Genomic DNA, 25300 nt, shown 5'->3' on the forward strand with positions numbered 1-25300 from the left:
CTGAAACAGCCCGAGGCCCATTCTCACAGAATTTCAGGAGCTGGAGCCTACACTGTGGTAATAAATGTTGTGTGAAGTCCTTGGGGATATTGGTAGAAGACAGTTTATCTTCTGGCTTCCAATTAGTCCTAAGCTCAAGCTCCACTATACTGTCAAGACATTGACAGTTATATTTTTATTAATATTAGAGTGAATGGTTTTTAGGTTATTTTTCTACCAAGGTCTACCCCTCCCATAAATATAAATACTTCATTTCAGCTACAACCTGATAAGAATAGTCACTTGGTTTTCCTGACTTCAAACAGTGTGGCAATTAGCAGAATGGAGTAAAATTTCGTATTACCAGTCAAACTTCAGCCAAGAGATGTAATAACTGTCCAGGTTCCAAAATCTGAATTTGACTAATTTCCTTCTTAAATAATTACATTGTTACACATTGCTCAATTTGCTAATTGACTACATCATTTGCCTGACATGCATATATATTTTAATCAGTAGTCTTGCTGGGATTTGGTCATGGGCATATCAGCAACGTTTGGTAACATCCTGACTTAAAAGGGAATTTTGAACTGCAATTTTATGTGCACATTTGTGTACATATGTGTGTTCATATGGCTATCATGTAGTACAGATAATTCCTTTGAAATTTTGTTTTACCTTTTGTGTTAGTGCCAACATAACATAACATTATTCAGCACTCTTCAGTACAAGAAAAGTCCCAGCAACTTCCCTGCTTGTTGTTGTCTAACACTTTTATGATCACCCACAGCACAAGATATGTCCCAGAAAAACAGGAAAGTAAAATAATGAAGTTCCTTTGTATTTAAGCAAATCTCAAGGTTTTCGACTGGAGCTTTCAGAATTTGAATCAGGCACTTAAATGCCATCTAAATCCTGAGTTTTGTAAATCTTACTGGCTCAAGCCACAGTTAATTTGGTCTGAGAACTGGTCAAATTAGAATATGTATAAAAAATCCTAGAAGTATTGTTGTGGGCAAGACATGAAGTACAAAAGGACAAAGCAGATGTGGTTAAAAACAAACAGTTTTGAGAGGCTGAGATCTCATTGCAGATAGTCCACAGAGAATGGGTGAGTATGGAGACAAAGGGTGAAGGAGGGCAAGACCTGAAAGTGTTGGTGGAGGGTTAAAAAAATATAATTTCTGTATAAGTTAACCACGGGTTTAAGTTGAGGTATGTATGGGGGGAGGAAGGTAGAGAACGTACAACTGGAACTTGACGCAGCTCAGCTTAGGAACGAGCGTCAGCTTCTGCAATCAGCTCCATGCCATTGTAATGACCGAATCAAGTGTGACTGCAACTCAGGAGATAATTGAGAAGCATTGTTTTAACCAAATCAAGTGTGGATCAGGGTAGAAGCGTAGGTATGATTTAAGATAGTAACTAAGGAATAGGATAATCAGTATCTAGGGGTGGAGGTTAGTTAACATGTGTATAATTTAAACTATAAAAGTCACAAATCGACTCTGTATTTTTGGGGCACAAGATTTGGGCACTGTATGCCCCTGTGTCCCCGTGCGCAAATAAAGAACTGCATATGATGGCCTTCGTGTGGTTATATGTTTTCCTACGCTAACAAAAGAAGTCTCACAATAGAGGAGGAGACTGGCAAAAGCACAGGGGGTACTGTTGTCTATACAGTCTCATGCTTTGTTTATTGCAAAAGCCAAAGTACATAGAGGGTGATGTTATATTTGCAGAAGCTGAATGTTTGTATGGAAACTAAATTCTGTCTATGCCTCTGCTACTGATTTTCACTGTATTTGATAAATTACTTCAACAACACTTTCTAAAGGTGCATGCTCATTATAGGCAGAACGTATTGCTCCTCAGTAAGAGAAATATTGACTGTTCAGAGACATAATTAATGTTGATTTGCTATGCTGCGAATATATGAAGATCCATTAATGCAAATAATATGAAAAATAAGGTCATAGGTATTCAAACAAGATTTTTTAAATCTTAGTCCTTTGGTGTTTCAGTTTTCTCTGTCTAAAATTGTGACAGTGCCTATATGTGAAATTTAATTTATTAAATTTTATGAAACAGTAACACATTCTCTGATAATGCCGTAGAAACTCTTCTGGGGAAGTTAAAAATTCCTTCTCCAGACTAGGCTTTCAGTCTTAAGGAGAAAATAAGGAAGAGGGCCAGTGGGAGGAGACCAGGCAACGGACATTGGGGAGAATGTGAATTGTTGAACAGATCTGGGAAATACACTGTGATATTGTGGAGACAGGAGTCCTAAGGAGAACAAAGGTAATAAGATGATACATCACAAGACATATCTACAACAGTGCTGCATTAAGTTTACAGTAAGTACCTTTAATTCAGTCAAATTTTTTCCATGGCTTTATTTTTCAATTAAGAATGGAATTAAATGGAATTAAATGGAATAGAATAGTTCTAGTTAGAAGGGCTTACAATAGTCATCCATTCCAACTGCCTGACCAAAAGTTAAAGTGTATTATTAAGAGCACTGTCCAAACGACTCTTAAACACTGAGAGGAATGGGGTATTTACCATACTCTAGGAAGGAAGTTTTGCTGTTTGATCACTCTCTTGGTAAAGAAATACTTCCTAATGTCAAGCCTAAAACCCCCTGTTGCAGCTTTGAACTCTTCCCAAGCATCCTATCACTGGTTACCAGATATAAGAACAGTTCTCCCTCCCCTTTGCCCTCTCAGGAAGCTGTGGTGAGCAGGGTTGCTCTTCAGACTGCTTTTCTACAAACTAGTTTAACCCAGAGTCCTCAGCTGCTTCTCACAGGACGTGCCCTCCAGCCCTGTGGCCAGCTTTGTTGCCCTCCTCTGGATACATTCAAGTGCCTTCACATCCTTCTTAAACTGAGGCCCAGAACTGCCCACCGTGCTCAAGGTGATGCTGCACCAACATGAATACAGTGGGATAATCACCTCTTTTGACCAGCTGCTGATGCTGTGTTTGATGCACCCCAGGATGAGATTTGCCCTCCTGGCTGCCAAAGGACACTGCTGGCTCCTGCTGAGCTGCTGCCAACTAGGACCCCATGAATCCTTTCTGCTGGGCTGTTCCCCAACCACTTTTCCCCTAGTCTAAACTTTTGGCTGACCATACTCCATCCCAGGTGCAGAATTTAGCATTTGTTCCTGTTAAATTTCAGGCCATTGAAAATTGCTCAATGATCCAATATTTCTAGATCCCTTTGCAAGGCATCTTGTCCCTCAAAAGAGTCAACAGCATCTCCCAGTTTAATATTGTCAATAAACTTACTAGTTATGCATTCAACTCTTTCATGCAAATCAACACAACCCTTTCAACCCTACCATTCAGCCTGTTCTTCAGCCAGTGCACTGTGTACCCATTCATCTCACAGCTGGACAAATTGTCCAGAAGGATACCATGAGGGTCAGTATCAAAAACATTATTAATTCCAGTAAAGATACATCTGCTTTCTTCCCTTCATTACTAGGGAGGTGACCTAACATTGAACGATATCAGATTAGTTAAACAGGATTTTCCCTTTGTGAACCAATGTTAACTGTGCCTGGTGATTGAATTCTCCTTTTAATTTCTCTCAATAGCAACCAATATTATATACTCCACAATTTTTCTAGGTACTGAAGTTAAACAAACAGTTTATAGTTTTCTGGGTACCTTATGATTTCTTTTAAATTGGAAGAATGTTGGCAAGCTTCCAGTCAGCAGGCACTTTCCCAGAGCACTAAGACTTTTGATAGATAAAGGATGTTCCTGCTGTAACATTGCTAACTCTTCAAGTACTTTGGGATGAATCACCATCAGGCCATACAGACTTGTGAACATACAACAGGTCCCTCAGTATTTTCATGTCCACAGTTTCCATTGTCTTGGACTCATAGAATCATAGGATACATCAAGCTGGAATGGACCCTCAAGGATTCTTGAGCCCAGCTCCCAACTCTGCTTCTTGCAGAACTACCTAAACCTAAACCATATGACTGAGGTCATCATCAAGGCAGAGGTTTGGTGCTACAGCCAGAAGAAATTGATACCACTTGGTATCAGTCCAATATTTTCCTTAGACCCCCTCTTGATTTTAACATACTTTATAAAACCTTTTGTTTTCTGACACAACACTGGCCAGTTTCAACTGTACCTGAGCTTTTCCAATATTACAAATTTAGCTTCATTTTCTCAGTTTAAAAAAAGTAAAAATCTTTGTTCTTCTTCCTATCTAGTCTGTTTTCCAAGACCATAGCAGATATGCAGGGAATTGTGGACACATGGGTTTTGATTATCTTTACTAAAATAAAGTTACCTGAAACTAATGGTTACATTGATGAGCTGCTAAATGGTAACAAAATGGATTTACATTCTGTTACCAGCTACTAGGTAACTGATGTTTAATAAATCACTGATCATCATTTAGTCTCAACCTTCCTTTCTGATAGTTGGATAAAATTATGATTTTCTTTGTAAAATACTAGAAGAAAAACTTTATGAGTAAACTGTTAACCTATATCTTATTAAATATTTTTCTGAAATTCATACTGAACTAAAGGAGATTATGAGAATCTTTTTTCTCAATGGATCACTTTTTGATGTCTCTTCTGAGGAACTGGAATATTTCTATTTGACTGCCAAAGGACAGATTGGACAGTTTCTCCACATCTTCATAAAATACAGTAATTAACTGTCTTAAAAAAATGTCTCTTTTGACAGGTTCCATTTCACTTCTTCCTAATATTGCTGTGTTTTTCTCATTTATGATTATTGGAAATTAAGTTGAAACGATAAAGTTTAAAAGGGAAAGAATAAATTGCACATATAATAAACACCAGGGAAGGGAGCAGAGGCAATAAATTGAATATAAACATGATACAAGTAATCTGATGGATCAATATGTACAACTGTACTTCTTTAAATATGTCAAATGCATTCTGGAATGAAAAATCAATCACCTACAAAAATAATACAGTATCAAATTTCTACAAATATGAGAAGAAATACCATATTTTTCTGGAAAGTTGGTCCAAAATTAAGAAAATCTTCATTGTAGAAATTCAAGAAAGATACGTATTATTGGACAGGAAACAAGAACCCATAAATTAAGGTATAACATGGTGTATTCACAATGAATGATCAATTCCTTGTTCCCACACAATATAGTATATATAATTACATATAATATATTCAAAGGGACAAAATAGAAGGTGGTTAGCCATATTCTGCAGTTTCTCTCAGACCAAGCATTTGAAGATTGTCACAGTCATTCTACCTGCAGTGTACAAAATTAATTTTTTCAGAATTTGTTACATGGTGATTAATCTTCATATAACTAATAAACCTTGAGTCATTCATTAAAAATTAGTAAATTACATCAAGCTCTCCCTCATATAGTTACTTAATTCCCTCTTTTTATTGGTGTTTTGATCTTATAAACAGGCATCTAGGGGAATGTCAAGCTATGATTGTCTGTTTCATCCAAGACTAACAGTGCCAGTCATGTCTATGTTGCATGCCATGACATCAGAAGGCACAAATTAAAGTACAATAAAGTTAACCATCTTGCTTTTCAGTTTCAATGTCTTAAGCCATCAAATTGATCGTCATGTTGAGATGAGATGAAGAACAGTTTTTCTGCTAAGACAGTTTGAGAAACAGCTGTGTTCAGATAAATTGACACTACATGAAGGAAAAAGTAATAACAAGAAAAAACTAAAAAGCACATGTCACTACAGTACTTAAACATTATTGGATTTTACTTTTTTTTTTTTTAAGAACAACAAGGGCTGGGAGTACAGATCTCAGCCCGTGATCTCTGTTTTTCCCAGCAAGGGCTATAACTAGTACACTATAGAGCAAAACTCACTTTTTCAAGTCCAATATATCTTAAATTGTTTTCTGCAAAGAAACAGCCTTCAGCAGGCTAACTTGATAATGCCACAACAACAGAGCAACTCAAAAGCACATTTTTAAGAGTTGGGAGATGTGAATGTTGATCCTTAAAATGAAGAAAAGTGTACTTTGGAATCTATGGTACTAGACAGGTATGTTCAGGGAAAGTTTTTGCTTCTCCACTATGCTTTCTTGTTCTGTTTTGAATATTTGTGCTGTTGTTACTACTCCTGAACATCAAAGCGGGTCTTTAATTGAAAACTAAAATTTCCTGGCAATTTGGTATTCTGTCTTATAATTACAGTCATGAGTGTGTTGATTTGTTTCTGGATTTTTGTGGGGATTTTTTTTGCGGTTTTTGTTTGTTTGTTTGTTTTTGGGTTTTTTTGATTTTGTTTTTTTTAATATCGATTCAGTTCAGTTTCTACGGAGGTATCCAGTGGGCTGGCCAAAGCATATCATATTATGAAATGCAAATATATAGAAACCATAGATTTATTAATTGCTTGTGTGATGTATTTGGGTAACTTCATATAGAGTAAAAACTAAAATATATTGTTTAAAATATTTACAAATTCATACAACATGAGTTTTTTAAAATGTTACACATCAATATCATGCCCTTCAAACAGAACTCTAAGGTATTGGGCTGAACTGAGTATATGTGCTTTTTTTCCATTGCAATCACTGGAATGAAGACATGAATTCAACTGGATAGGAACTGTGAAAGTGGCAAGCAAATAACAAATTGACAAATTAACAAATTGAGAAACAAAACCTGACAAATAAACCAATTGGTAAACGGGAAAACTGACAAATTGGCAAACAGGAAAACTGACAAATTGGCAAACAGCTTGGTAAGATGGAGACATGCTTGAAGTTTATTAGAAAGAGCAGTCTAGGTAGTATAGGTTGGGAAATTTGATTCAGGGTCCTCTCTAGCACTGGGCAGTAGTTTTTCATGAGATACTATGAATGAGAAAAGGTGTAAAGTGTAAGATTAAGAATATGGGCTTAGAGATTTTAAAATCAAGTTGTGTGAGAATTAAATATTACCTGAGAACTGTTAATCTTTGAACTAGATGCTAATTTATCTTTATTGCACATAGTTTTTTGACGAATAAGTGTCCCACACTCCAGAATGCAATATCTAAATGGTAGACTGGATATCATGAGTACCTCCTATGTGAAGTATGCAATGGTGTTGAGTAAAAGACTGCTTGATAGGAAGAGCTGGTCCACTTCCAGACATCCTTGAGCACAAGCCTGAGCCCACACAGTAAAGTTTGGAGACAATGTAATTCACATCACCTCTTATTTTAGCTTGCAAGTTTTGTTTGATTATTTGTTCATGTGGTGGATTGACCTTGGCTAATGACCAGACACCATCCACCCACTCTCTCAGTCCTGCTCCTCAACAGGGCAGAGAGAGAAAATGAGATGAACACCCTCATGGATTGAGACAAGGGACATTGCTTACCATTTACAGTCACTGGTGAGAAATTACTTGACTTGAGGGAATTAATCTAATTTGCAAAAAAATAATAATGTAAGTTGGTGAGAAATAGTGACAGAACTAAAACTACCTCACACAGATACACACAGACACACACTTTTCCCAGACTCGATTTTAGTCCTTAATTCATGGCTCCTCCACCCTCCATCCCCCTGCTCTAAGCAGTGCAAGGGAATGGAGGTTACAATCAGGTGGTAGGAATGCCTCTCTGCTGCTCTTTTCTTCTTACACTATTTATTGCTGAAGCACAGGTTCTTTTCCACAGTATGCAGTCCTTAATCTTCTCCAAAGTGGGCTTTGTTTTGAGCATATGCTGTGTATTATTCTCTCCAATTTGACCTCTGTTATCACTCACAGCACAAGCTAAATTTACAGAAGTCTATTCCAGTATTTAATTAACTTTTTAATATAAAATTAGAATGACTCATGCCACAAGCAATAGTAAAGACCTACAGTGCTTCTTTACTTGGTCCAGTGACTTAGCTAGCTTTGAGGGGAACTGCTACTTGAGTCCCAGGGAGCTCAGATTTCCAAGGACAAATCATCCCTCCTTCTGTGTTTCAGAGGACTTCATAGCATTTCTAACTCACCTTTTTTTTTTTTTTTTTTTTTTTTTTTTTTTTTTTTTTTTTTTTTTTTTTTAACTCAATTGATTCAGTTAAATGTAGTAGATAAGGCACTTTGTCTCCCATAAGGCTTTCTCAACATATGATCCTTTTATTTATGTATTGAGTTTAGTAGATTCTTCAGAGCCTAACTGGGCTTGCCATTCACCTTTTCAAGAGTGACACAGCATTTTATACATAATATAGCATAAAAAGTATTTATTTTGCATACATATGTTAAGGGTAACAGGCAGTTGTGTAACTTGACGCTTTTGGCAGCAGGACTATATTCCCATTTACCCTTTCCCTCACTACCACACTTGTCAGTTCATTACTTTTTATATTGTGTTTGCTTTAGGGTAAAACCAAAACAGAACAAAACACAAACAACCCTGCCCCCTATCAAACTGTAACAAAATTATTTTTCTGCCTGTCTAAATTTTCCACAGATGGCTGTCTGAACAACAATTTAAAGAAGTTTTTCTGTGCATTTTTTCTACCTTGTCTCCAAGTCAAGCAAGTTGGAATTTCTGCTGTGATTTTCGCACTGTGATTCAGTTCTGATGAAACAAGCAATTCTGTAGTAAAAACAAAATAAAATCCCATTATCAATGTGAGTATATTGAATGAAAATTATTTTTAAAATTAGAAATAAAAAAGAAGATAAAATTTATAGAAACTGGATGTGGAAAGAGAAGGGTCAAACCTTATTAGCAGAGTAAAAATAACTGTTGAATGTGCTAGATATTATGATCTCTCCAATTGTTAAACCTTTAAGGAAACTTAATCATAATCATGCCTCAAGATTTCCTGTAGTCACTCATCTTTTGAGTGAATAAAGTGTTATTAATTGCATTTATATGCTTTGAATGAAGTACATCTGATACTTTTTACTGACGGTTTGCCAGCCAATTTACATTATAATGAATAAAATCCCAAGGGTCTTACATATAGTGGAGAACTAAAGTGGTCAGTATACAAATGTATATATAGTCTGAAACATTACATAATTACACTGTAACAGACACAAAGTGAATTTAAAATAAATAAATAAATAAATATTCTATGAAAGTCAATTTCAATTAGTAAAAAACACAGAAGTTTCACTTTTATTTGGCTTTATTTTACCATTTAAGCTGACGGTTCACCACATGACAAAAGAGCAAGCACTTTGAAAAATAGCCACACATTTCCAGGCAGTTGCATTATGCCAGAGAATAGCTTGTTCTTTGTTATATAATTTTGTTATGTAACTCGTAACAAGTTTTGTGATAAACTTAACATCTAAGTCAATGATTCAAAAGTATGCTTGTAGTACTCAAAATGGTGCAGCTTCAAGGCTGCTATATAAGCTGCTGCTACATTAAAAATGGATGGTGTCATAAACTGTTGGATGTCTTAGATAATATTTGCTATGTAAAGGAAAACACTGTTTAAACACCAATTGCCTGTGAAGAAAAGCAATGCTGTGTTGCTAAATGTCTGAATACTATTTTTGCTATGAACAGATGTTAACAGGAACAGTCATTATATTAAACTGCATTAATTAAATATTGACAGAACAACCTTAGTAGATGAATTTATTAAAACAGCATGGAGGCTGATTAGCAATTAGTAGATTCATGATTATTTGCATGTGACAGCAAACAATCAGACAGTAGAGAGAATATTTTCTATGTTATAATCCATGTTATCCTTTCCTACTATTTGAACCAGGAAATTTCCCACTGGATTAACAAACAGAGTTAATGACTCCTTTAAATTGTTCACAAGCTTGTATTAATTCTTATGACATTCTGTTACCACTGATCCTGTTAACAACTTTCCTAACAAACAAAACTCCAACTTGTAATGCAGTTACCAGTAGCAGTCTTAGATTATATGTTGGTAAGAAATGAAAATAATATTTTGAAGAGATTTTTTCCATCTACAAAGCAGGTAGAAAAGTTAGTCAAAGCAAACTAGTGTTCCTGTATTACAGGAAGACATAATTCCCTTTGTGTATGAAAATTAACATACCCATACAGTTCTTCTTCTTTTTAATAACTTTAGCCTTTCACCATAAAGTTGAGAAGTTCCTGAATGGTGCTGTGATTCTAATCAAAATAATTGAATATTAGCTATTGCATTTATTTAAAGGAGGTAGGTAGTCTTAGCTCCCTATTTCTATGAAATAAACTGTTTCATTAATTTATAATGTCTCTAGAAGGTGAATAATTTCCTACTGTTAGTTAGTTAGTTTTAGTTATCTTTAGTACTTCCAAATGTAATAGATAAAATTATTACAATTAGGTCATAGAAACGTACAGTATAAGCCGTTGATTATATTTTTAAGAAAAACTGTTAAATACCCTTCGTTATTGCTATATTCATGCACATGCACAGTTAAGCTCACATCTTCATTAACTTTCAAAAATGCCTGGTCAACAGCAAGCAAAACAGAAAACACCTACTGGCAATCTGCACCTAAAAGTGCCAATCCACAGTCCAGTGCTGCCTACTGCAGTCTTCCTATGGCTGCTGATACAGTCAAAAGAAAGACTGATGTGTGCCATGCCAGCAAGTGCCCCTCAGCCACTCACTCACTCACTCACTCACTCACTCACTCACTCACTCACTAACTCACTCACTCCTCACTCACTCCTCACTCACTCACTCATTCACTCACTCACTCACTCACTCACTCACTCACTCACTCACTCACTCACTCCTCACTCACTCACTCACTCACTCACTCCTCACTCACTCACTCACTAACTCACTCACTCACTCACTCACTCCTCACTCACTCATTCACTCACTCACTCACTCACTCACTCACTCACTCACTCCTCACTCACTCACTCACTCACTCACTCACTCACTCCTCACTCACTCACTCACTCACTCACTCCTCACTCACTCACTCACTCCTCACTCACTCACTCACTCACTCACTCACTCACTTACTCACTCCTCACTCACTCACTCACTCATTCACTCACTCACTCACTCACTCACTCACTCACTCACTCACTCACTCACTCACTCCTCACTCACTCACTCACTCACTCCTCACTCACTCACTCACTCACTCACTCCTCACTCACTCACTCACTCCTCACTCACTCACTCACTCACTCACTCACTCACTTACTCACTCCTCACTCACTCACTCACTCACTCCTCACTCACTCACTCACTCACTCCTCACTCACTCACTCACTCACTCACTCACTCACTCACTCACTCACTCACTCACTCACTCACTCCCTGCAGTGAATTAGAAGGATAATAGTGAAAAAACTCTGTCCCCTTCCAACTCCTTCTGCACCCCTTGTCTCCTTACTAGTGAGGTGGGGTAAGAAGCAGAAAAGGCCTTGAATCTAGCCCTGCTCAGCAGTAAGGAAGACTTCTCTGTTATCACCACTTGGCAGCACAAATCCAAAACACAGCCCCACACCAGCTACTTATGAGGAAATTTATCTCTTATTCCAGCCAAAATGAGTAGAGTGCTAAAAACCATTTGGTAAAGTGAAACTTCTCATTTAATTTCTTCTTTCTTTAGCTAGAGCACACTAAAACTTCTACTGAACTGAAAAGCTGTGTCGCAACAGGGTATAGCTAAAATCAACACGCAACAGCAACAGGCTTGCTAAAATCTTGTGCAATAACTACAAACTGAATTGTTAATGTAGTTGCAGCATTATTACCACAAAACACTGTGGTAACTTGTACAACTACCCCAAAAGACAGGGCTCTCAATAGAAAGGGAGCAATTTAAAAGTCCTCTCCACCATGGGAAGACCTGGAGCCTTCAGGCTGTCACAACATAGTTAACCTCACCCCAGGGAAGTCTCCTTGAGAGACACCCTTTGTTGGTAGGGTGAGCAAAGTGATTACCCCGTGAGCCTTTGCTCTCCCAATGCAGATTTGTCTTTCCCAGTTCGCTGTTACCAATGTCAGCTACGTTGTGTCTAGTTCCTATTGGTCCCAGTTCATATACCCGCCCTCAGAGATACAAATAAAACTGAGCTCCCCTGAATCTCTGGATTCCTTCAGACCGTGGAGCCTTCCAACAAAGAGGACTGAGGAGAAGAGGAACCCACCTCGTGTCGTCTCTCCCGACGTTGCCTGGCCCCTCTCCAGGGCAAAGCTGCCTTGCCAGCTTCTCCCAAGGATCTGAAATCCCTCTCTCCCTGCTGAGAGCGCCTGTGTGCCTGGTGCGCGGGGGCCTTGTTAAAGGCGCTGCTGCCAGGGAAAGTCGCGGTGCCTCGAAGACTCAGTGACCGCAGCAAAGCACAGTGGAGAAGCTATTTTCCTATTCATCATTAATCAAAATAGCTGCTTCAGGAGGATTTATGAGAGTCAGGAATAGCCAAATGCTTAGCTGTACTCTATGCAGTAGTGCAATGTGATAAGAATGGATCTGTGAGACCATCATTCCATGCCAAGGCCTTGAACAAAACCTCCTTAATTTCAATAGATTTTCTGATTAATTTATATTTTTTTTAGTTTTTCAACTGTTTAAATCAGATAAGATGAATTGTCAGTTTCTGACCTTGATTAATTTTTTTTGAGGTAGCTGTTCTGTGAAAATGAACAAGTCAGAAGGCTAGCCATGAAAAGGTCTTTAAATATTTAATGTATTTAATGTGTGTATATGTGTGTGTGTGTGTGTGTGTGTCTTCTTCTGGAAGTAATGATTTCATAAAGGTCAATAAAGTATCTAATAGTTATACAAGATAAGATTTAGACGATGACCACTGGTTGGAATCAATAACATTATCGTAAGTTACAAGGACTTTTACAAATGAGACTCTCAAAGTCTCATTTGAGATACAAGAATTCTGAAGAGTCAGTACCTAAAAACTAGCACACCACATTTCACAAGAATGAGGTTAAAAGTAGTTTCTAATATATTTCCAGATATCTAATTCAGGCTACAGGCATATCCATCTACTTGGGATCTGCAAACAAGGCAGCCTTTCAAGGAGAACAGAAGATTCAAATGTTTTCTGATACAATAAAGTCAAAGGAGGAGATTTTCTGCTTGTATATTTTTTTATACACATATTTAGACAGAGCCATTTCTCGGCGGGCTCTAACCTGCTAAAGTAAATGCAAATGTGTTTCTCAGCCCCCAACAGTACCTACCTGCCTGCACTGGCATTACCCTTATCCATGTGCTGCCCAATTTGAAAAGAGTTCAAGACATATTGCTTTGGAGAGCAAGTTGAAGACTGAACCTGTGTCACCAGCAATGTCACTTCGTCACTTAGAGAAGATGGAGACCTGGTTTCTATGCTCCGATGTCTTAACATTAATTAACTGGGAGGCGACTTGATTAAACCTAAATTATGCTTGAATCACAGAACAGATGCACTTTAATGAAGTGAATTATTAGAGATAGATTTTGCTTAGCTCTGAATGGCAGACCAATACAGAAAATTCTTTAAAACTTAATGTAGTATATTTTTTCTGTAAGTCTTTACAGCACAGCTTTTCTTCTCCTACATCACAGCCAATCATTTCATTTATTTCCATCTCTGTCTGAAATCATCTTCTGAAAGTACTTACTTAATCTCTGAAATTAGATTCATATCTTTAACAGGTCACAGAGGAACTATGAAAATTTCAGGCATAATAAAAAGTTAGCAAAATTTCCAGTGGTGGAGCTCTTGGTCTTCCTAATTAAAGGCTTCCATGTCTTTATGCCTCTAGAAGTTTTGATGTCCTCTAGACGAATGAGTATTACATAAAAAAAAAAAAAAAAAAAAAAAAAAAAATTGCTTCAGTCTGGTTTTGCTTTCCAATAACCATGTGAAAGTTGGAATTCTTTGTGTTTCTGTGAAATTATTTATCATAATGAAAGAAATTAAAGTAAGTTTTAACTCAGTAAATATATATGTATAGTTCTGAGTAAAAGTGCAAACTTTTTAAGCCTATACAGGATAAGTCACTATTCTCCAGAGGAAACATTGTCTCACAGATTCATATCGAGGAAATAGATAAGTGTCATGATTTATTTTAAATTATGATTTAAAATAAAAATCACTGAATACCTAGACTGGTCTGGTAAAGATTGATATAGTTCCCTCACCAGAAAAAAAAAATTGATTTGGTAAAAGAGTTCAATAATGATAATTTTAAGGTTCTTTAAATGTACAATTGTACTGGTTTTTAGATAAACAACTGCTTTTCAAAATTCTGATTTTTAATGGAACAGTAATATAGTTCCTTTCTTACATAAAATTTATAATTATTTATACTGTAGAACAATATTTGTAGCTCCTAACTGTGAATATGATCCAACACTCAGTACAATTGAGTTTCACTTTTCACGTTGTTATCAACTTTTAAGGAGGTAACTTAACTGTTCTGCCTTATATTGATTCTACTTAGGCAAAACTCTGATTCACTTAAATAAGATTTTTGCTAAAGAATTCTTAAGTTTATCAATTGGAAAAAAGATATAAGCAAAGTTTTGTAGTTTGGGAGCTTTTCATTGTTTTGTGTTGTTTTCAGGTTTTTTGGTTTTGGTTTGGTTTTTTCTGGTCATTGTGGTGTTTGGATTTTTCTTAACTCATTAATATGCAATAACTGTAAGTCGAGAAGGTCAGGGCGTTAATTGTGTGGTGGGATACATGTTCAGAGAATTTCTTTTGAAGTTATAGCTTCTCATCTTTGACACTGCAAAACGCTATCAGTATCAAAATCCATATCTGTAGAAACCACACCCTCATGTTTTGGCAAGCACGTACTCATAATTTAAACTGTGTAAACCTACTCATAGATTGAAATGTAAAATTCTGCAGAAATTAAAAAAAAAAAGTCTGGCAGCTCTAAGAAACACCTCCTCATTTTTCCCTATTAAACTATCTATTATAACTTCACTAAGGGGTTATATCTAACACATAATTGTGGAAAACATTGGAAGAAAATTGCTGTAAACTTCAGTTACATTCTGCAAGCGATTTTTGTAGAATAAAAATATCACTCATCCCATAAAATCTATTTTCAGAAAAATGCACCAAACTCCAACATGAAAGAATCTAAGTGATACTTTGGTATTGTCAGGCACGCTTTCCTCCATTATACAAGTCTTTTTTCAGTTCAAAACAGTCTAACTATGAGCAGTCTGAGATAAATGTTTGCTGCAGATGCATAAGCCATCTGTGATGCACTCATCTCACCCAAGAACAATAGGTATTACCAAGTTCCACAGCCTGTAAAATATGTAATATAAAAGGGCCAGTAATGCTGGGGAAGCCTCTAGGAATTTAGCAGCTGATATATTAAATATTCAGTTGGAATAAATTTATAACCTGTTCAGGAAAACTGTAGAAACAAAAGAAAGTCAAGATTAAAAAAGTAGAAAGATGAAGATGATACAGTAATATCTAGCTAAAGGTACTTTCAGTGTGTTAAAACAGCTACTGATGCTTATTTGGGATATCACTACATTAGCACAGTTGCACATTGCAGTCTGGATTCTTATGACATCAAAATTCACTATGTGAAAGGTTTCTATTACTGTAATAATTAATCGCGGTGATACGCTAATTCCCATGTTGAAGGCATCTTAGATGTAATGAATACACAAAATAACTTTGTTGCTGCAGTGCCTCCTGGAGCCACTGGCTCTCGCCCCGAGCTAGCCCAGGCACTGGGACAAGGCGCAGCCTAGGGTCAGTCTGCAGGCAGGGCGAGCAGAACTGACTCCTGTGGGCTCTGTGTCCCTGAAGGGGCTTAGGAGGGATGTGCTGAAGCAGCAAGGCAGAGGAAAAAGGAGGACCCAGAGATGGTGCAGCAGAGAAGGTTTATTAGCCTCGCTCTGAGCCCAAATCTGGACTCAGATACTGGTCGTGCACAGAGTTTTAAGGGGGACAAAAGGGGAGGAGAAAGGGGTGGGGTTGGCCGCCTCCGGCCAATGGGATACAGTCTCTAGGGTAGACAGGGGAGGGGAAAGGCACTTCGGACTAATCACAGAGAACTGGGAGGGGAAAACCAAAGGCGAGAAGGGTGATGGACACTTAACTGCAAGGTCTAAAAATATTCCCTTGTGAGGGAGAAGGAGAGAACAAAGGAATATTAATTAGGGGGGTAGGGGTACATAGAACTGAATTGTACAAAGAACCAAGCTTTACATACAACATTAAAGATAAAAAGAACATGCACCACCACACTTTGTGTTTTTATTGCTTCTGCCAGTAAGACAGTGGCCATCTGAAATGAGAGTACAAATTAGAAACAGGGCATCTCAAATGTAAAAGCTGAACATCTATTTTTGTTAATGAAATGTAGCAGAGTTCTAAACATGGCAGACAATATGTCGAAATCTGAAAAGGTCAGATGTTGCACAATTCAAAATCTGTATCTTCTAAAATTATAATTAATTTCAGTCTACGTGTCAAATGGAAATGGCAAGCTACTCTCAGAGTAAACTCACCAGAAAAATGTAGGTGCCTCCAGAAAGAGCCAAGCTGCCAAGAAAAACTTCCCATCCTCAGAATTAAATAGAAAAAGAAAATATAGCTGTTTATATTTTAATAACACCAGCATATATATTTATAATCTGAAGTTACTGATTGCCCAGCTTTAGCTTTAATTTTGAATAGAAAGATTGTAAAATCTATTTATGCATTTCTCAAAAAATTTTTTGAATGGTATCTTTTAACGATGTAAAATAATGTCTACAGTCTCGAGCATTCACCAAACAATGATTTTGGTGGAAATTTTTGGTTTTAAAAATATTAGTTCTCTACCTCTTCTTTAAGCCACTGTTCCCAGTGCTGCAATCAAAACTTAACAAATGACTGATTTCAGGTGTACTAAAGAGTAAACCGAAGGATTTAAGCAAAACTTGTGAACATTACTGGTGGTAATTTTAATTATTTATATTTTTGAAAGACACAAATTTTTCACTTTATAAAGTGGAGAAAAATTAGGTGTCTAAAGGTCAGAGTTTCTTTCACTTATAAATGATATCTATACACCATTATCTGAAGATATGTGTTTGAAAATTCAACATTAATTTTCCAGACATAAGGCAATTTTAAAACTTTTTAAAACCCTGTTTTAAAACTCTTATATCAAATTTATTCAGTTTTGTTGATAAAGAAGTATCCAGATTCAGTTATTGTTGTTCAATATGTTTTTAGTTACTGCCACATTGAAATCTAATCCAAAGTCCTTATAACATATACACACACACACATATAAATGTATAATCTCTTTTTGTCAGCTACAAAAAAGGAACATTTATTGAATGATATTATTGTATTCAATCACCTATTTCTATCTGATAATAAGCCATTGGTAATGGTTTATTTAAAAGTCTTAACATCCTCTCTTACTCTGCTGGCCATAGAGTTGTCTATTTTTGTTCCCTTATTCTGAAATTTTTATCTAATGGTTTATATTAAGTATTGCTAGTCTTCTCTTTATTGAAGTTCATCGGACTTTGTTTTTTGTCTTTTAGAAAAAGCTAATTTAGACTATTAAAAAAATTGAAGGCTTTGGGGACTCTAATAACATTTTTAAGTATCTCTCAAATATTAATTATATTGGTGGTTTTTATCTGGTTTCTCAGTGTGACTGGCTTATAACTTCATGTTTTCCACTTCGTGAAACTGTCACAGCATCCTAGAGTCTAAAGCAAACAAACTAACACATTTTCCCCAGAGTATAAAACAGCACTTCAGGCTCTTTGCAATGTAGACAAGTTACAGCCTCTTGGAACTAATCAACAACTAACTTATAGTTCTGTGATCTGCTTCCCTATGTTTCATGGAATGAAGTTTGAGGTAAAATTAAAGTCACAGAGTATGCAGATCCTTGATTCTCCTTAGATGTAGCAATTGTTTGATGTAAGAATTTACAAATTGCAAAGACCAGCTTTGAACCAGTAACCCCAGACTGAAGTTCTTCATGGCTTTTTTACTGTACTTCATCAAGAGTATTTAATAAGCACATCTCTTTCCTAATGGGATGGTGTGATCTTTAGCACACACCTTCTTTAGCACAGCCTCAGTTTTATTCACTAGAGTAACAATCCATGAGTATCCAAGAAAATTTGGAACTGAGTTTTTGTTTAGGTGAAGATATTCACACTAGATTACACCAGACCAGACTCATTAAGGTTAGTGAAGATCTCTAAGATCAAGTCTAACTGTTGATAAGTTAAGAGCTTCCATTTGTTTTGTTTTTCATTTTGTTGCTTTAAGCTTTCCTAAGCGATTTCTAGTTTGTGATTTTGATATTCTAATCATATGATTCTGTCTACTACTTTTCAGTAATATCAACACAATTGAATTTATGTTCATAAATGAACAATTTACAAGATCAAATTCTCACTGTTTAGAAGCCAGTCTCTCGGCAGATATATATAGGACATGAAATATTGTATTATTTTCATGTGTAATAATGACATAGTGAAATTCTTCTTGACATTTTTATTCAGTGGTAAATGAGTTATAATTTTTTTCACTTTTGTGTTTAATTTAGTCCATGCTGACTCAGTCAACTGGGTGGTCATCTTGAAGGTTTTCCCCTTTTCACTTCAATAAAAGTTATTCAAACTTATATGCTACTCTCTTAAAATGAAATATGGGTCATTTACCCAAGTGTCTGTCTTATTCTATTTATTGATAGATGATTGCTTTCAGAATTTTTAGAGAGTGAAGATCAGTTTTCCTCTTCCAAGCTAAGAGGAAAACTGATTAGTTAATTTCAATAAGTTTCAATTTTCTTTTGATTACATGTGTATAGAAGTCCTTATTGTACTGTCTCATGTTCCTTCACGGTATTAAAAGAGTTAAAGACAGGATGTAGCTTGTTTAACACAAAATAAGAACATCATCAGGGATTCCATGGTCAGCTTCAGATTTTAAATAACAGAAATGTAAGATGTATTTGTCCTCTATTCCCTTGATCAAAATTTCAATTTAGAGCAGTTTAAAGCAGAGTTGCCAGCAAAGATGGAGACATTTATTATCTGTTCAGGGATCATTTATGTTTTACAGAAGTAATCTCAGTGATATTCATTACTTAGCCTGTAACTATCATCAGCTTTATTGTTTACATGTATAGGTTGGATGTGAATCTGATATTCATTACTTAGCCTGTAACTATCAACAGCTTTATTGTTTACATGTATAGGTTGGATGTGAATCAATGTAATCATCTTAGTGATTACTGAAATCCAGGGTACATTCTTCTCAAGACATTACTTTTCACCTTTAGATCAATACTGAGTTCTATAGGACTAAATCCAGGAAGCTGCGTGACCCCCCATACTAATCCTGGGGATCATGACAGTGAGTCTGACAAGACATATCCTTACAGGCCTTTCTGAGTGAGAAACAGCTTTCAACAATTATGATGCTTCAGTGAAATTCTTCCATTTAAAAGGAAGAGATCACTTGTCACTTCCTGTTCTGTTTATGCTGCATTTATTCCTAGTATCTCAAAACTGAGGAAAGCAGAGATTTGGGGTTGTAGCTGTACAGGCCTTTTCTCAGTTGTTCTTTCTGTCCCTGTTTCCTCCCTACATCCCCAAGTTTTACTCCCATACCTCCTCAAAAGCTAGGAAACTGAAATATCTGTTCAAGATCTCTTTGTAGGTAAAGCTCCTTTGTTAATTTTAATATCAAAAGATAAAAATCTTAATTCTGACCTGTAAATGAACTCAGGCACCTTATTTCAAACTGAAAACTGAAAACTCCATTCCAGCTTCTAAGGCTGACTGAGACTAAACTTTTGTAGTCATTGCTCATTTTTTATTATGTTTCTGTAGCATATAAAGTCCCATCTTTTTCACATCTTCTGCTAACCTAATTTTCTGAGGAGCCCTACACTCAGTTCATGGCCAAAAAACACACTAAAATCTTTCTCAGTCCCCAAAGGCTTGTTGCATATAGAATATTCTGCAAACACCTACACCACCTGTGTAGTTTTGTAGTACACCACAAATCCTAATGGGATACCATTCTAATTTAATTCTCTTGCAAACTACAGAGAATCTAAGAAATAAAATAAGGGGTTTGGGTCTCCTTAAACAAAATGTTACATTCCTTATATTTTCTATTAAATCTGAACTTGGAAGTCAGCAGTGTTATTAAATTTATTTTGAAAATCTCTCAGATTGTAAAAACTCTAAATATATGCTAAGTTGAAATAAGGGGACTTCAGTTTGAAGAAAATTCAAATGAAAATAGAATGATATTGTTCCACAAAAGTTAGGTTTGAGTGCAATTACTTTCTCTACTTGATTTCTGCTGTACCATTTGTGTAAGGCAACACATTACTTTATTTACAATGCATCACTACAATATTTATTGTACTAATCTAATCTGCAGCTGTTTTTTCGGTGGTTTTTTTGGTTTTTTGGTTTTTTTTTTTTTTTTTTAATGGAGATTCAGTACTGGCTTCTTCCTCAACAGCACTGAATCTCCTTAAATTTAAATATAGTGCTCAAGACAATATGCTGATCAGAAAAAAAAAATCTAACCAAAATCCATTCTGTTCATTCTGTTTCCATTTTAAGGGATATGTTTGATGCATGTTAATGTTGAGCTCTGTAATGTTTTCCCTTGAAATATCGTATAGACTGTAATTTGCTAGAATATATGTCATAATGTTTTCTGATATTTTCAGCTGAGCTGAAGTGCATATCTGTTCTTAATCTATTCCCTCTGCTGAGGCAATGTGCATCTTCAGCAGCATATCTAACCAAATAGATTTTTTTTCCTTAGCAGATCAAACTGAGTTCTGCTGCAGGCACATTCCTATTTAAATGACAAATGTCTCTGCTTGCAGATTTGAAAACTTACTTATTGACTCTTTCATCTTTTGTAAACAAATAATCAACCCAACACCAGTGTGGTGGGGAAAGTGGAAGAATTAAAAGGAAAAGGAATTTTTGGGAGTATTGCCAAATACTGCATTACTTGGAATAAAAAATGACTTGTTTGTTGTTAATGTTGCCATTATACACAAATAGTAGACAACAATGCTGAGGAACAACGAAGAAAAATCTACAGTTGCTGTAATACCAAATACTTCTTCACACTTAGAAGGCAGCGAGGTTTTGGTTTCTTTCTATAATAAAAGCAGACAAGTCCTATTGCCTAAAAGTATATTTCAAGCTTCTTTTACAATTAAATTTTGAGAATGCTATTTATTTTAAAAACTTGCCATTTATTCATCAACTGTCCAAAGAGTTTGAATGTAGCTTCATTTAATTATCCTTTGAAAAGCTTGAAGTTAACCTGTTTCTACATGTTGTTTCATTGTTTTGTGGTTTTTATTTTTGGAAAAAGCATATATTGGTATCTGATACATATGTAAAGCTTATATGTGATAAATATATTTATAAATATATAAAGGTAATGGATGTAAGGCATCTCATATACTTTGTTGGTCCTCTTGCTTTGTTAGCTTTCTTAGCAAACTGTTACGAGAAAAATGAAAAATCAATTCCTAAATAAAATTGGATCTGAGTGGCCTTTTTTTCACATAATAATACTTTGAAATGTGCTGTTGCTGAACAGCTTCACAGGGTAAATAAAAGTAGTGGAGTTGCTGAAGGGATAAGGTACTAGCCACTATAGGTAAAGCAGTCTTAGGATGAGATAAATCCATAAGGAAGAAAATATACTGCAGGATTTAGACCTAATCTGCAGCTGCTATGCTTACAAAAAACACCTGCCTATATTGAAGAAAAAGCATTTCTATGTTAGGTCCTTGGATTGGCATTGGTAAATATTGATTTTGGATCTGGGCATGTAAGACACTCCTTCTCAAAGTAAGATTTGTTCTTTTCTTACAAATGTTTTATGGCTCCCATAAATTAAAAGAGGACACTTCATGAAAGCAGATGGAAGTGACATGTTGCACCAAAGCCTCTGAGAACTGCATTCAGTGAAATTGCTGTTCTGGATTCAGCTATTCCACCTCTACAAAACAGTACAGATTTGCAGTTATAGATGATCTTTGTGCCTATTAAATATTAAAAATCTGCATATTAAATATTAAAATTTGCATTTCTTATACTTAAAGTTTACATTTACAAACATAAATTCTTAAAAATGTAAATCTTCTTTCCCTCGAAAGAAGATTTCCCTTCTTTAACTAGATTACTTTGCAATGGAGACAGTAGGTTAATAGAATGGATGCTTTCCATAAATTAATGAAATTTTAATGAATAAAAATCAGTGATATGAAGTAATTTATTTACAATGCACTGGAAAACAAACATAGAAGTAAGTAAATAATATTTTTGCTTTAAATCTTATAGTAAATAATTTTTCGAACTAGGAAGCAGCAATTTGTTAATGTTAGATCTATTGCTCCATCTATATTGGTGACTTTTTTCCTGTGTATGAATCACTTAAGGCAAGTGACCTCCATTTTTAAACATTATACAAAGCTGCAAACTCATAGTATAGGTGAGAAACATAAAACTCACAGTGCAAAAGCTTCACAGGAACATAAGAAATGAACATTTTTAATCAACCTGGAGGATGAAAATATATGTACATAGAAGACCTGCAAGCATTTATCTAAAGAGTGATTAAATTAATACTGTCAGAATATACTGTGTTGTATCTCTTTTGATCAATTTATTGAAAAGTAGATTTTGAGTTTTATTTCATCACTAATGTATGTTAATTACAGAAAGTGTTGGAATAATCTCATACCAACACATGTACCAGGGATATTTTACTTCTAGTTGAAAAAAAATCTTCACATATTTGCCCCAATAACTTCACTAAAAAAACTTCTTAAATCCTCAACATTGATTTTTTTTTTATTTATTATTTTAAATTTTCTTCCCTAAGCCTAATAGTGAGTTTTCTCAATATTTACAAATCAATTACTGCTCCTACTGGGCATTTGTATGGAGTGACACAGGGACAAAGATGAGAAGAAAAAAAGAGAAAAGTTATTTATTATTATTTATTGTAACTTAAAAGAAATGTAAGATCATAACAAACAAAATTCACTGAATAAAATCATATTGTGTCTTTAAATGGTCTCAAAAAATGTTGTACTTGCCTCTTCATTTCACCAGGGATTTTTTCCTTCTCTCAGTGAGAGAAATAATTTAACTCAAAGGAAAAGCAAATAAAATAAATTGATGATAAAATATAACCCATGGGAGAACTTTTTCTGTCACATTAACTGATATAAAATCATTACCTCATTAGCTTCTTTCTTTACATCGTATTTATCTTGAGATAGTTAGAGTAATATTTAGCCCATAAGACCTGTTACAGCAATATAACTCAATTGATTGAAATGGGAATGATCTATCATGCTAGCATATATTAGATCTGGAATAAGGTCCTTGTTTTCAGTCTTCTGTAGATACTTCTCACAGGGCTAAAGAAGCTAGAAAGAAAGTTGTTTTGGTGTGTTGTGTAGTTTGTGAAAAAAAAAAAAAAAACCAACGAAAACAAGAGTTACACCAATGGGTAGAGTTTTGCACACAGTCATCCACATCGTGACTATCATATCAGGGAGCCACCACCTCACCTTTAAAATTAATTCATTATTTATAAAACTGTTATCTTGCTTTCTTCTGTTTGCCGAGTGAGGAAGCTAATCAAAGTCTCACAGCTTTTGCCACCACTCAAGGACCCCTTGATAGGAAGTAATCTTAGGCTTTGGAATGTTAGAAGCCAAAAGTTGGACAGCTCAGGAATCATTTCACAAAGGATGGAACCTCTCTCCCTCTAAATCACATGGTTTATTATATATATGACAGGTCAAATGTTCAGTTTATTTAGACAACCAGACAATTAATGTGGAAGTTCAAAAAAGTAAAAGCACCAGCTAACTTCAGCAAGCATTTTTCTTCAAGAGGACCTTTCAACATGATGTGCCTCTAATGACTGTGAATACATTTTAATCAAGAAAGTACTTCTTATAAATCTCAATTAGATGGCTTGTATGATTGAGGACTACTCATGCAAGTGTCTACCAGGCTCCAAAGCATTGGGTGGAATTTGAAGTGTAGAATAAATGGATGCATATTCTTCACTAAGTGTTCAGTATGCATATTCTAACATTTTATCCTTGATCTTTATTTTAAATAAATAAAATTTAAACCTGGAGAAGGATTTTTAATTTTACATCCTGGCCTAGTCAGTTCATCAGTCACCAGGCAGAATTTGCATATTTTATGCCTGCTTGAATAAGCTGCGCATCAGTCATGTAAATTTTTCATGGGCATTTTGTCCATAAGTAAAAAATGACAAGCTGCAGTGAAAGCAAAGAAAGAAATAGCTGAAAGTGAAGATTTTTGTTTACCATTTCCTTCACTGCAGAACTGAAAGTATTCTGCATGAATAAAAAGTACCCAATGCATTCAGACTCTGAAAACTGTGGTGCTGTATATTAATACATAGAATAGAATGGAATTACTGTGTGAGATTTGAAAAACAGTAGAAAAAGACTAAAATTTAGAAATAATTAAGTGCCTAACTTACTCCCCTACACTTCTTTGCAGATAATTTGCTTTAAGGTAAATATCTAGTTTGAAATTATATTGAGGACTTAACTTACAGATTCCTCAGCAGCTATCTACAATAAAAAAAGTAGTTTGAGATGGCTGCAAAAGTTGGACAGATGTCCAAAATGTTTCTAGTATAATTACTATATAATTTTAACAAGAGTTCAGAGAAATTATAGTGTGATATTAGAATTTCTTCACCATTGTTTATTATTCCAATATGCTGCCATAGTATTGACATTACTATGATATTACCCCTCCTAGTGTATCTGGTATTACCCCTCCTAGTGTATCTTCTGTCTTGATGTGCTTGATATGTCTATATGCATATTTAATATGCATAAAATAAAAATTAATGTAGAAATTGGATAATTTTTACAGTTTGCAAGGCTCACAGAAGATTTTGTTTCAATTTGGTAGTAGAAATGAAATAATTGAAAATCTCTGAATGGTAGGCTGTAATCATAATATATAAAGGAATATCAAACTGAAATTGAGGCCAAATAATGTGGTTTCCCTATAGTAATTGTCTGGTCACAAAGAGAAAAAAACAACCAGTCCATTTTTTCTGAAAAAAACACTAAGACAGAACTTTGAAGAAAGGTCACCTTCTAAAAACCCTGAAGATCTGCAAGCAGAAGAATCACCCTTTGGTGGTTACTGATAAATATTAGAAATATAAAATTCTCTGTTTCTAAAAATTCCAAAGACTAGTTTGTTTGAAACTAAAAGCCACGGAACTGTTGTTACTTGTATCTGTTCCAAATGAGTGTCCAAGATTGCTTAAAAAATTAAGGA

The sequence above is a fragment of the Prinia subflava genome, chromosome 4 (assembly GCF_021018805.1).
Source record: "Prinia subflava isolate CZ2003 ecotype Zambia chromosome 4, Cam_Psub_1.2, whole genome shotgun sequence".
Taxonomy (NCBI): Eukaryota; Metazoa; Chordata; class Aves; order Passeriformes; family Cisticolidae; genus Prinia; species Prinia subflava.